The sequence below is a fragment of the Zingiber officinale genome, chromosome 3B (assembly GCF_018446385.1).
Source record: "Zingiber officinale cultivar Zhangliang chromosome 3B, Zo_v1.1, whole genome shotgun sequence".
Taxonomy (NCBI): Eukaryota; Viridiplantae; Streptophyta; class Magnoliopsida; order Zingiberales; family Zingiberaceae; genus Zingiber; species Zingiber officinale.
Genome location: NC_055991.1, coordinates 3,480,934 through 3,493,783, shown reverse-complemented (window position 1 = coordinate 3,493,783; position 12,850 = coordinate 3,480,934).

Sequence of the window (12,850 nt, the reverse complement as noted above, 5' to 3'; positions counted from 1 at the left end):
ATCGGCCGAGTGGCCCAAACCTAAAAAGAAGGTATGGACCCCAATGTTTTGCTCATTTCACCGGACAGACACGCATAATACAAGAGATTACCGGAGCCTTCCCCTGATCGCCCACCCCGTGCCCCGGGGTGGCCACCTTCGATCACCATCATCCGACAGAAGACAACGACAACATGAGACAGATCGGCGGATACCCGACAGGCGACAGCATCAGTCTCCCGAACGACATTACCCTCAAAGGCACGAGGACAATCCCCGGGTGTCTAGGGAGTGGCCTAAGCCGTCCGCTCGGGAAGAAGAAAAAAGAAGTAACACTTCCCGAGGCGAAATCAACATCATCGCTGGCGGGCCGACCGGAGGCGACTCCAACAGAGCAAGGAAGGCGAGCGTCAGGCAGCTTCAGATCCATGCGGTCGACTACAGCCGAGAACGGGCGAGCGGTCCCGAAATCAGTTTCGGACCCAAGGACCTGGAAGGAGTAGAAGTGCCACATGACGACGCTCTCCTCATCAAAGCGGTAATAGCTAACTATATTATTCACCACGTTTTCATCGATACAGGAAGCTCGGTCAATATTATATTCAAGAAGGCCTTCGACCAACTGCAAATAGATCGAGCCGAGTTGCTGCCCATGACAACCCCCCTCTACGGGTTTACGGGCAATGAAGTTCTGCCGGTCAGACAGGTCCGACTGGCTATTTCGCTGGGAGAGGAGCCGCTCAGAAGGACACGGACTGCAAACTTCGTCGTTGTCGACTTTCCCTCAGCATACAACGTTATCTTGGGGCGACCGGCGCTTAGCGAGTTCCGAGCGGCCGTCTCCACTTTCCACCAGAAAATCAAGTTCCCGGTGGAAGATAAAGTGGGAGAAGTACGAGGAGACCAGCTGGCAGCTTGGCGATGCTACGTCGAGATGGTCCGGGCTAAAGCTAATTTCGCTCGGAAGGCGCCACGGATCGAGGTAAACGCCATAACCGAAAAACCACCCTCTTTGGTGTATGAAGAAAAAGAGGAAGTGCAGATTCACCCAACCCGATCGGAGGCCACCACTTTCATTGCGGCCGATCTGGAAGCGAGCCAGAAAAAGGAACTGATCAAATGTCTCCAGAAAAACTGCGATGTCTTCGTTTGGTCGACACATGAGCTGCCCGAAATTTCGCCAAGTATAGCGCAGCACGAGCTCCACGTCCGACCGGACGCTCGGCCGGTGAAGCAAAGGAAGAGGGACTTCAGCGCCGAACAAAATGCAATCATCCGAGCGGAGGTTGAAAAGCTCCTGGAGGCCGGCCACATACGCGAGGTACAGTTCCCGAGCTGGCTGGCGAACGTGGTACTAGTCTCCAAGCCGGGCAACAAGTGGAGAGTTTGCATCGATTTCCGGGATCTCAACAAAGCATGCCCAAAGGACTTTTATCCTCTGCCCCGGATCGATCAACTGGTGGACTCCACAGCCGGCTGCAAGTTGATATGCATGCTCGACGCCTATCAGGGCTACCATCAAGTGCCGCTCGCCCGAGAAGATCAAGAGAAGGTCAGCTTCGTTACAGCCAACGACACCTACTGGTACAATGTGATGCCGTTCGGACTGAAGAACGCTGGAGCAACTTACCAGCGCTTGATGAACAAAGTGTTCAAGAAACAGATCGGACGAAATTTGGAGGTGTACGTAGATGATATTCTCATCAAATCCGTCCGAGCGGCCGATCTCTTTAAAGACATGGAGGAAACTTTCCGAACGCTGAGGAAGTATGGAGTTAAGCTGAACCCTCAAAAGTGTCTGTTCGGGGCAAAAGGCGGGCGTTTCTTGGGCTATATAGTGACCGAGCGGGGCATCGAGGCAAATCCCAGCAAGGTGAAAGCATTACAAGATATGCCGCCCCCAAGAAATCTGAGGGAAGTGCAGCGCTTGACCGGTCGGATAACTGCATTGTCCAGATTCATCTCGAAGACAACCGATCGGAGCCTCCCGTTTTTCAAAATCTTGCGCAAAGCCACTAAGTTTCATTGGGATGAAGAATGCGATCGGGCGTTCGAAGAACTGAAGACATATCTGAACTCTTTGCATGTGCTAGCCAAACCAGCTGTGGGTGAGCCGCTTTGTATCTATTTATCTTCAACCGAGCAGGCAGTAGGTTCGGCACTAGTGAGGACGAGCGGAGAAGAACAACCAGTGTACTTCTTGAGCCATATTTTAAAAGGCGTTGAATCTCGCTACACCGGGCTCGAGAAGCTGGCTTTTGCTTTGGTCCTCGCCGCTCGGCGACTTCGTCCCTATTTCTTGGCTCATACTATTATCGTCCGGACAAATAGCCCCTTGGGAAGAGTGCTGTTGAACCCAGAAGCGTCCAGACGGCTCATCAAATGGACCACGGAGTTGAGCGAATTCGACATTCAGTATCAACCCCGTTCGGCGATAAAGGCGCAGTCCTTGGCAGATTTTGTCACCGAAGTGCAAAAGCCAGAACCCAAAGCTACGTGGAAAATATTTGTGGACGAATCGTCCACTCGGCTCGGGAGCGGGGTTGACGTGCTATTACTCTCTCCCCAAGAAGAAAGGATGCACTTATCCGTTCGGCTGGACTATAGAGCCACAAATAACGAAGCGGAGTACGAAGCCCTCATAGCCGGCTTGCAGGCAACTCGACATGTAGGAGCCGGTCGGGTGACAATCCATTCGGACTCCCAGTTGGCCGCTCAGCAACTCTCGAACACTTTTGAGATTAACAACGCTCGGCTCAAACTTTACGCTAAAGCCTTCGAAAAGCTCAAGGCCAACTTCAGAGAAGTTATTATCCAGAAGATACCCCGAGCAGAAAATCAAGCGGCAGATGAATTAGCCAAACTAGCAAGTTCAATATCACCGGTCGTCATCCAGCAGCCAATTGAACAAGTAGCTTTGGTGGCTCACGTCGACCGGATGGAGGATCTCGCGTTTCTGAGTGATTGGAGGATGGCCATCATGGAGTTTCTTCGATCGGGGGCAACACCATCCGATCGGGAAGCAGCCCAGCTATTAAGGAGGAGAGCTGGTCGGTTCACGCTCATTGGAGACCAACTCTACAAGAAAGCTTTCTCTCGCCCACTGTTGAAGTGTGTAAGCTCGGAGGATGCGGAGTACATCCTCCATGAAGTGCACCAAGGATCGTGTGGGGGACATCCGGGCGGACGATCGCTGGCCAAGAAGATCTTGCTGGCCGGATACTTCTGGCCAACCCTGCAAACAGACGTCGCTCGGACCGTCGCGACGTGCCTCTCCTGCCAGAAGTACCACAACTTCTCCCACCGACCGGCAAAGGAGATGAAAGCGTCTACGGTAGCCTGTCCGTTCGATCAGTGGGGAATGGATATCGTGGGTTCATTTCCTATGGCGACCGGTCAACGGAAGTTTCTACTGGTGGCGGTCGACTATTTCTCCAAATGGGTGGAGGCCGAGCCGCTGGCGAAGATCACAAAGCAAATGGTCAAAAAATTTATCTGGCAGCATATAATCTGTCGGTTCGGCATTCCTCGTCGGCTCGTATCTGATAATGGGCGGCAGTTCGTCGGGAAGCAGCTCGAAGAATGGTGCAAAAGTTATGGCATTGAACAACACTTCACTTCCGTAGCATATCCCCAGGGTAACGGCCAAGCGGAAGTAACCAACAGAGAAATACTCAGAATTCTCCGAGCTCGACTTGACCACATAGGAGGAAGTTGGGTGGACGAGCTGCCAGGCGTCCTATGGGTCATCCGCACGACTCCAAAAGAGGGAACGGGCGTCACGCCATTCCATTTAGTGTACGGCGGCGAAGCGGTTATCCCGGTTGAAGTCGGCGTCGAGTCCGTCCGGATCCAGAATTATGATGATGATAACGCCGATCGGAGGAACATGGAACTGGATTTGGTCGACGAAGAGCGAGCCAAGACGTCCGTCCGACTGATGGCGTACTGGCAAAGAATGAAGCAGAACTACAACCGGCGCGTGATCCCTAGAGCATTCCAAGTCGGCGACTTAGTCTGGAAGAAGGTAAAGCCGGTCGGGGACGTTGGCAAGCTGGAGGCTCCTTGGGCGGGCCCCTTCAAAATAATCGAAAAGCTCCGCTCGGGTGCTTATTATTTGGAGGATGAAGACGGACAGCGGCTGGATCGACCATGGAGTGCGAATCATCTCTAGCCGTACCGAGCTGGGTGAGAGGTGCGCTGATGTAACTCATTTTGTGTATCTTTTGGTCGCCTATGTCCTTGTAATGCAGGAAGCAAAATGATAAAAGAGGCATCCGCCAATCTTCGCCAAACGGCAGTGTTAAAATTAGCCTTGAATGCCGTCGAGCTCCGACGTTAAAAATCGAGAGTCGAGCCGACGACTATAAACCCTCCGAGCAGAATACCGTCGAGCTCTGACGTTAAAAATCGAGAGTCGAGCCGACGACTATAAACCCTCCGAGCAGAAGACCGTCGAGCTCCGACGTTAAAAATCGAGAGTCAAGCCGGCGACTATAAACCTTCCGAGTGGAAGACCGTCGAGCTCCGACGTTAAATATCGAGAGTCGCGCCGGCGACTATAAATTCTCCGACCGGAATACCGTCGAGATAAAGACGGAAGAGGTCAACTTGTGAGTCGTTTGGCCGTTCAGCCAAGTAGCCAAAAACACTTGCGAAGTTCATCCAGATTGTGAGCCTGATCGGCCGTCTTCTTCTGCTCGGTTGCCAGCAAGTCTTGGACCTTTTTGAGCTCTTTCTGTAGCTCGGCGTAGGAAGGGCCTTGGGAGCCGGACGGGTCGCCCGGAACTTTCAGCCTTCTCAATTCTTCGTCTACCATCACTAGACGATTGGAGACAGCAATCTCCTCTACCCATCTCTGCAATTAAGCAAATTCATTAATGGCCGATCGGAAAGAATGCATAAAAAACTTCGGAAGAAAATGCACTTACCCCGGTGGCCTGCTGCATGTGGCTATTGGCCAGGTTCCTCAGCGGAATCATAGCGACGCGGGCCCGAGCGTCGGCCCACATTTTGGCTAGGGGCCCCTTCAAGGTGATCGTGTGCTCGGGCGCGGTTGGTCGATCGGCCTCGGGCATCAGTTCCTCGGTGGGGAGATGCAAGGAGACCCGGACGGTGCGGCGCCGACCGGGGGTCGTCTGGGCGGAAGCCGGAGAAGGATCGGAAGCCGGCACAGACATCTGGGACAAAATTGTTGAACGATGGACTTGACGGGCAGCGGGCGGAAGGACGCTGACTGCAACGGCCTGGAGAGGGTCCGCGGACGCGTCCAATTGTGGCGGGTCCGATCGGATGAGATGGCCTCTACCGCTGGGGATTTGCCACGGGAATCAGCGGTAGTCCGCTCGGAAGGCTGGACGGCAGAAGTGGCCGATCGAAGTGGCGTCTCCGCTCGGCGCCTCTTTTGTCGAAGAGGGCGTTCTTATGGTGCGGAGCCTTCCTCCCGGATGGAAGGCTCTTGACTAGCAGTTGCGCCAGCCGCTGGCTCCGGGAGAGAAGCCTGAGCATCTGACTCCCCAGCATTTGTGTCGCTCTCACCTTCATTAGAGTCGACCGGCTGAATGCCAAGTGCCTCCATCTCTTTAGCTGCCGCGGCCTCGAGCGTCGCCGCCTTCCTCTTCAAAATGTCGGCCATTACCGACTCCATGACGATGTTCGCTGCAAAGGAAAAAAGGAGAAAATCAGTTAGCAATCAAGACAAATGCTCAAGTAAAATTCTTACCGAAGCCGCTCGGAAGGGGGGTCCTGATCGGACTCAGGCCAAATATGTACATCACCCCTTCAGGCAGGAACTTATTGATGTCAAGCTTCAGACCGGCTAATATGTTGGCAGCATGCAGATAATCCGGTCGGGTCTTGAATCTCCTTAGTTCAGGGGAGGCTGGTGGTCCGATCTGCCACTGCGCCCGGAAGGGGGCCCGCTCGGGAAGGCGAATATAAAAGTAGAATTCTTTCCAATGCTTATTGGAAGAGGGCAGTTTATTGAAGAAAACTAAACCAGACCGAGCCTGAAACATATATGTGCCCAGCTCGGACTGTTTGGGGTAGTAGAAAAAATAGAAAACCTCCGGTCGGAGAGGGATATTGTGGATTTTAAACAGGACGACCACACCGCATAGAAGGCGAAAAGTGTTGGGAACTAGGCTTCTGAGCGGAATGCCGAAAAAATTACAGACGTCAATGATAAAGGGATGAATTGGAAGTCGCAGACCGGCAGTGAACTGGTCGCGAAAAACACAAAAGGCTCCGCGCGGCGGTTTGTGTGGCCGAGCGGAAGGAGTGGGTAAGATAATTTCGAGGTCGGAAGGGATGTCAAAGCTATTTATCAGAATATCGGCGTCACGCCGATCGAAGCGTGACTCCATGGTAACATACCACGGGCCGAGAGGTTGGTCTGGGAATTGAGAGGAATGGGTCATTGTCTGAACGGACCAAATCAAAAAAGGCGAAGAAAGGCAGAGGATAAAAGGAAGAAGATGATAGACGAAACAGTGCGTAGAGGAAGAAAACTAGACAAAAAAACACAAGATTAACGGAGAGGAAAGGAAGGAGAACCTTATAAAGAGACGGAGGATCGAAAGAGCGACGCCGGAGATCGTCGGAGGGCAGAAGGGCAGGATCGCCGGAGCACTGAGAGAGAAGAATGGCGGAGCACACGAGAGCAAAGGTGTGGCGGTGGAGGAAGACGAAGGCTTTATAGGGATAAGCCCGGACGGCCTCAGCCGTCGATTGTAGGTCACGGGAATCGAAGCCTGCATCTGGCCGTCCATTTCAAACTAAGGCGGTCCCATCGAAGGTAACGCCTTCGCCGTACGCTGACGGCACCAGGGGTGCCACGTGGCACCTCGACATAAGCCACATTTAATAAGCGCGTGCTCGACCTTAATGTCGAAGATTGGCACAGATTTCCAGAAGATTCGAGGAATGGCGGTGTTGACCGACGTTACGGCTACCCCCGTGTAGCCGAGCGGGAGGATAGTTGCATGGAAGAGCCGCTCGGAGGGACTGACAGTCCAGTCAGTTGGACTAATCGCCTCCTTCGACTAGACTTGAAGGGTAGGCAAGTGATCCGGCGGTAAGAATGGGGGACCCCCTTTCAGGGAAGTCAACGCCACGTGGTGGTCAAAAGTCAAAAGGGTCAGTAGGAGGTCCGACCGACCGGAGAAGGGTTAGGTCGACCGGCCGAACGGGTCCTGGTGGAATCAAAGAACAACTCGACAGGGAGTCGAGTTTCTGACGCTCATGGTGAACAGGGTCGCCGGGCCGAGCGGGTGTCCCGCTCGGCCGAGGCGTAAAGCAGTAATACTGTGAATAGTTTCATCCGAGCACCCGACCTGGAATCTCCCGACTGGAAGAGTACCTACGTCCGGTCGGACGTGATGGGACTGCCGAGCGGCTGGCCGCTCGGCGTGGGAACAGAAGAGACAAAAGGACAAAGGAAACATCGGGGGAACATCTTCTGACAACAAGCGTGTTCGACGACTAACCTATACGCAGAAGTTTATGACAGAAGGTTCTACTGTCCCATCAGAGAGGTGCTCGGACTGTAGCAGTATGGCGTCAGACAAGCTCTTCTGACAAGCCCATACTGAGGTATGGTGAGAGTGTAGGACCATTGGGCCGGCTAGGAGGGGGTTGTTGGATATCCTGTAAACACAAAAAAAACAAACCCTCCTCGAACTCTTTAAGCTAACACTTGCATAAATAAACTAAGCAATAAATTAAAAGCATACAGAAAAAGCGAGGAAAAAGTATTTACTTGGTTACAACCGATGTGGTTGTTAATCCAAGGAAGATTAAGCTCAATAAAAATCTCCTTCAGGCGGAGAAGCCTCGTACAGCAATGTAGCGCAGAAAACAGAAGCTTAGACTAAAAGAGAGCGTGCAAGCACTGGATTTACAATCAGTGAGTTCATTCAAAAGCTTCTGGACCAAGGCTATATTTACAGCCTTGGTCGGGGCGCCTGGAAGGGTTCCGGGCGCCCTAGGGGGGATAAAATTTATCCCCCAACGTTCAGATCGAGTCAAAACTCGATCTAGTCAATTTCACTGCTCAGGGCGCCCCGGAGCCCAAAGTCAACAACGTTGACTTTTTCACCTCCGGTTCAGCTCGTCTCGGTCCGGGTCTTGTTCGCTCCGGCTCCGCTAGCTTGGGTGATCTTGGCCATCCGGAATAGGGCTCACCCGAACCCAAGTTCCAGCCTTCTCCTCGAGCAGCCTTCCTTCCCAGTTTCTCATCCACCGGTGTACTCTTCCGCGGTCACCTCGTCCCTCGGACGCACCGAGCCCGTCGGCTCTCTCCCGTGCCGTCCTTCTCGCTAGTCGCGTCTTCCGCTCGACTTCCTGTGTTCCTAAGCTCCTGCACACTTAGACACAAGGGTTAAACAAACGCAGGACCTAACTTAGCTTGTTTGATCACATCAAAACACCTTGGGGTTCCAACAGAGAGGGCACGTATTCGCCTCGGTATGTGTGCCTGAGCCTCTTCATAGCTCTATATAAAGGGTCCTCACCCTTCGCCAGAGGTACGTAATCTGATACATTCGAAGCCACCTCTTAGTTTCCTCTTGCCTGACTTGAGCGTTGGAGGGTCGTCGCCGGAAACCCCTTCCCGGCCCAACTTCCTTGTAGGTTCGCCGGAGGTCCATACGATCGGTCGGAGATCTACGTCAGTAATTTGGAGAGCGCCACGTGCCCAACGTTCGTTGATTCAGCGTTCGGACATGATCAGGCATCATTTGAGCCAGGCACCAGGAGCTAAAGCCACTCCGGTTCAGTCGCGCCTGCCCGAGTGTCACTTGAGTCGGATTAGCCAAGCATGATTTTGTAAGTACCCCAAGATAATTTTGATGTGATCAACCAAGTTAAGTTAAGTCTTGTTATATTTTAACCTCTTTGTCTAAGTGTGCAGAAACTTAGGAGCACAGGAAGTCGAGCAAAAAATGCAGCTAATGAGAACGACGGTACAGGAAACAACCGACGAGCTTGGTGCGTTCGTAGAACGAGGTGCTGCGGAATAATACGCAGGAGGACGAGAAGGAGGCACGCGGCGTTTCCGAGGGACGAGAAGCCGGAGCGGAAGATTGCTCGAGAAGGTCAGAAAATGGATTCAAGTGAGGTCTATTCTAGATAGCCGAAATCACCCAAACAAGTGGAACCGGAGTGAAAGACCCGAACCAATGTGAGAGGAACCGAAGCAGAAGACCAAGACCAAAAGTCAACAAAATGTTGACTTTTTTTGTCTATGCGCCCGAACTTGGTCTAGGTGCCTAGATTTGGTCCGAGCGCCCGAACCCTAGGGACAGCCCGAGGGTGCCTCGGCTCTGCGAAGTCGCGGATGACAGTTCATTCCAGTCTGGGCGCCCAGAACCCTTTCGAGCGCTAATAGCTTAGTATAATCACTTGTAATTGTCTATTCTACTACTGTGTGAGCTGTCAACGCCGTAAGAAGTTTCTCCACCTGAAGAAGACTTTGATAGTAAGCTTTAACTGCTTTGGATTAGCAATCATCAGATTGCAAACTAAGTAACCTCTCTGCGCCTTTTCTTTCTTTCTAATCAGTTTGTTAATTATTTTTTATGCAAGTGTTATTTTAATAAAACTGTAAAGTTCGAAAAAAGTTTTTATTTCTTTTATTTTTGTACAGGGTTATTCACCCCCTCTAGCCTACTGCTAAGGGACCATCATATTTCACTCAAAAAGTCAGACAGGGCAAAGGTGCAGACATTGGATTACCCGAGTGACAAACACCTAGGACATATACTTGGTTTCTCGATTGATTATATAATAGTTAAGAGGTCCTTTCTTCCTTATCTTGAACCAAAGTAACCAAATAGCCCCAAACTCATGCATAATTAATATATCTCAAAACATCCATGATCATTAAAGATGACAAACTATTACTATAACATAGGAAGGTGTGAATACCAATGAAGAAAGGTCATTAATACAAGAGAAGATCAAGAGTGATCAAATAATCATTGACCATTAATGCAGGAGAAGGTCAAAAGTCATCGAATAATCATTGACCATTAATACAAAAAAGGTTAAAAATTATCAGATGATTGATCATTAATACAAGAGAAGACTGAGAGCCATCGAAATCATAAATATCATGCATTACTACATAGAAGGCAAAAGGTCATCGATGAAAAATATAAAAAGGGTTCAACAAGGAAAAGTAGAGGGTATGTTTTCTCAAGAACTCTAGTACTTGTTGACTGCATTCTTCTTTTACCTCTTTGTTGATTTTGACTTGGACGTCGGAGTGGCAACGCTAGGGTATCCCAGTATCATTCTAACCCTTTTCAAGTGTATGTAACTCTTCAAGCACTTGAGAAGACGACGGTTCCTCCCTTCGACCTCCCCCCTTTTACGAACTTCAACGGTAGTAGTCAACACCCTCGCCTCGTCATTGGTGGATCTCCCTCCGACTGTCTTTGGTGCATGATCAAATTAACGTCATCTGTGGGAACTTATATACCTATACCATCACGCTCAGATGAATAGGGTTGTAAATGAACCAAGCGTTCGTGAACAAGCTTGGTGTTCGGCTTGGTAAGAGCTTGTTTATGTTCGTTCAATATACATAAGATTAATTAAACAAACAAGCTTGAACAACTCGTTAAGCTAAATAAACAAGCTTGAACACATATGTGTTCAGCTTGTTAATGTTCGTGAATAACGTTCGTGAACAATGTGTTGGAACCCCGAGGTGTTTTGATGTGGTCAAACAAGTTAAGGTAGGTCTTGCGTTGTTTAACCCTTGTTTCTAAGTGTGCAGGAGCTTAGGAACACAGGAAGTCGAGCGGAAGACGCGGCTAACTAGAAGGACGACACGGGGAGAGAGTCGACGGGCTCGGTGCGTCCGAGGGACGAGGTGACCGCGGAAGAGTACACCGGCGGACGAGAAGAACGTGCGCGGCGTTCGAGGGACGAGAAACCGGGAAGGAAGGCTGCTCGAGGAGAAGGCCGGAACATGGGTTCGGGTGAGCCCTATTCCGGAAGGCCGAGATCACCCAAGCAAACGGAGCCGGAGCGAACAGACCCGGACCGAGATGAGCTGGATCGAGACGAGCTGAACCGGAGTCGAAAAGTCAACTTATGTTGACCTTAGGGCTCCGGGCGCCCGGAACCATTCCGGGCGCCCGGAACCGACCGGGGCGCCCGGAACCCTTCCGGGCGCCCGGAATCGACTTTTCAACAGGATCGAGTTTTGACTCGATCCGACCGTTGGGGGATAAAATTTATCCCCCCCAGGGCGCCCGGAACCCTTCCAGGCGCCCGGACCAAGACTATAAATATAGCCTTGGTCCAGAAGCAATTATTAATCAAGAACAACTACTTGTAATCCAGAGCTTTCATTTGTGTTATTTCATTCTGTGCTTTCAACGCTGTAAAAGGCTACTCCGCCCAGAGGAGAATCAATTAGTGCGTCTTCTTTGCCTTGGATTAGCAATCCTCTGATTGCAAACCAAGTAATTCCTCTGTGTCTATTTTCTGTTTTAATTAGTCTCTGTCTTTTTAATTACAAGTTCTTTTAAGTTAGTTGAATATCCGAGAAGGGTTTTTGGTTTCAATTTTGTAGGGCAATTCACCCCTCCCCTCTTGCCGGCCTCCAAAGGGACCAACACAATGTTCGTGAACAACGTTCATGAATAATGTTCACAAACCATATTCATTAATAAAACTCTTTTCAATATGCTAAATAAATAATAAAATAAAATAAAATAAAATAAAATAAATAAATTTAAATTATCAAGCTCAATAACTAATCAAACAACTAAAAATTTTAAACAATCAAACAAACTTGAATTGAGAGCTTGATAACATCTAAACGAACCAAGCTAGAACCAAGCTCAAGGCAAGCTCGAACCAAGCTCAAGCCAAACTTGAATTGAGAGCTTGATAACATCTAAATGAACCAAGCTCAAGCCAAGTTTAAACAAACCAAGCTCAAGACAAGCTTCAAACAAGCTCAAGCTCATAAAAAAATAAATCAAGCCAAGCTTGAACACTCATTTCAAAAGCTTGGTTCATTTTAAGTTCGGCTCGGCTCGGCTTGGTTACCTTATCAAACAAGCTTGAACACCCCAAAGCTCGGCTCGGCTCGGCTCGGCTTGTTTACAGCCCTACAGATGAATAACACTAGAAGGACCGTCACCCTCACTGTGACGCAAGAATAATTGGATCAGATCATGATTACTACAGTGAGAGGCTAACTTCCTAGGGGCCCTCCTCTTTAATTGGAATACCTCTGATCTCTCAACTGGAGTTGGTACAACCAACTGGCCAAGCACAAGTCCCAATCGGGAATCCTACTAGAGCCCATGCTCGGGACACTCATTCCAACTCTTCTGCAGGAAATATGCCACAACGCGCCATCGCCCGTAACGCAGCGCCGTCCACAATCTACTAGAGAGCCAGAATAACTCTGTTCTGCACCAGCATTCTGGAAAAGCTGCTACCTCGTCATTATCAAGCACCCATGATTGGCGAGTATAGTTGCACAACTGATCCGGAAGATCATGTGTGCAAATTTGAAAATGTCGCCCTACTACATTAATATTCTAATGGGTGAAGTATCGGGTGTTCCTGACAACACTTTCGGGCTCGGCTCAAAGATGGATCAGTCGCCTCCCTATGATTTCCATTCGATCGTTTGACGACTTCAAAATATTAATTTTGCATCATTTCACTAGTAGTCAGAGGTATCACAAAACACCTTTAAATCTATCCGCTCTTAAGTAGAAGCTCAAAGAGACTTTGAAAGATTATATTCAACGCTTTAATCGGACAGCTCAAGATGTCCCTTCGGCGACTTCAGAGATATTGACAAGTGCATTCTCACAAAGATTGACAAAAGGAGACT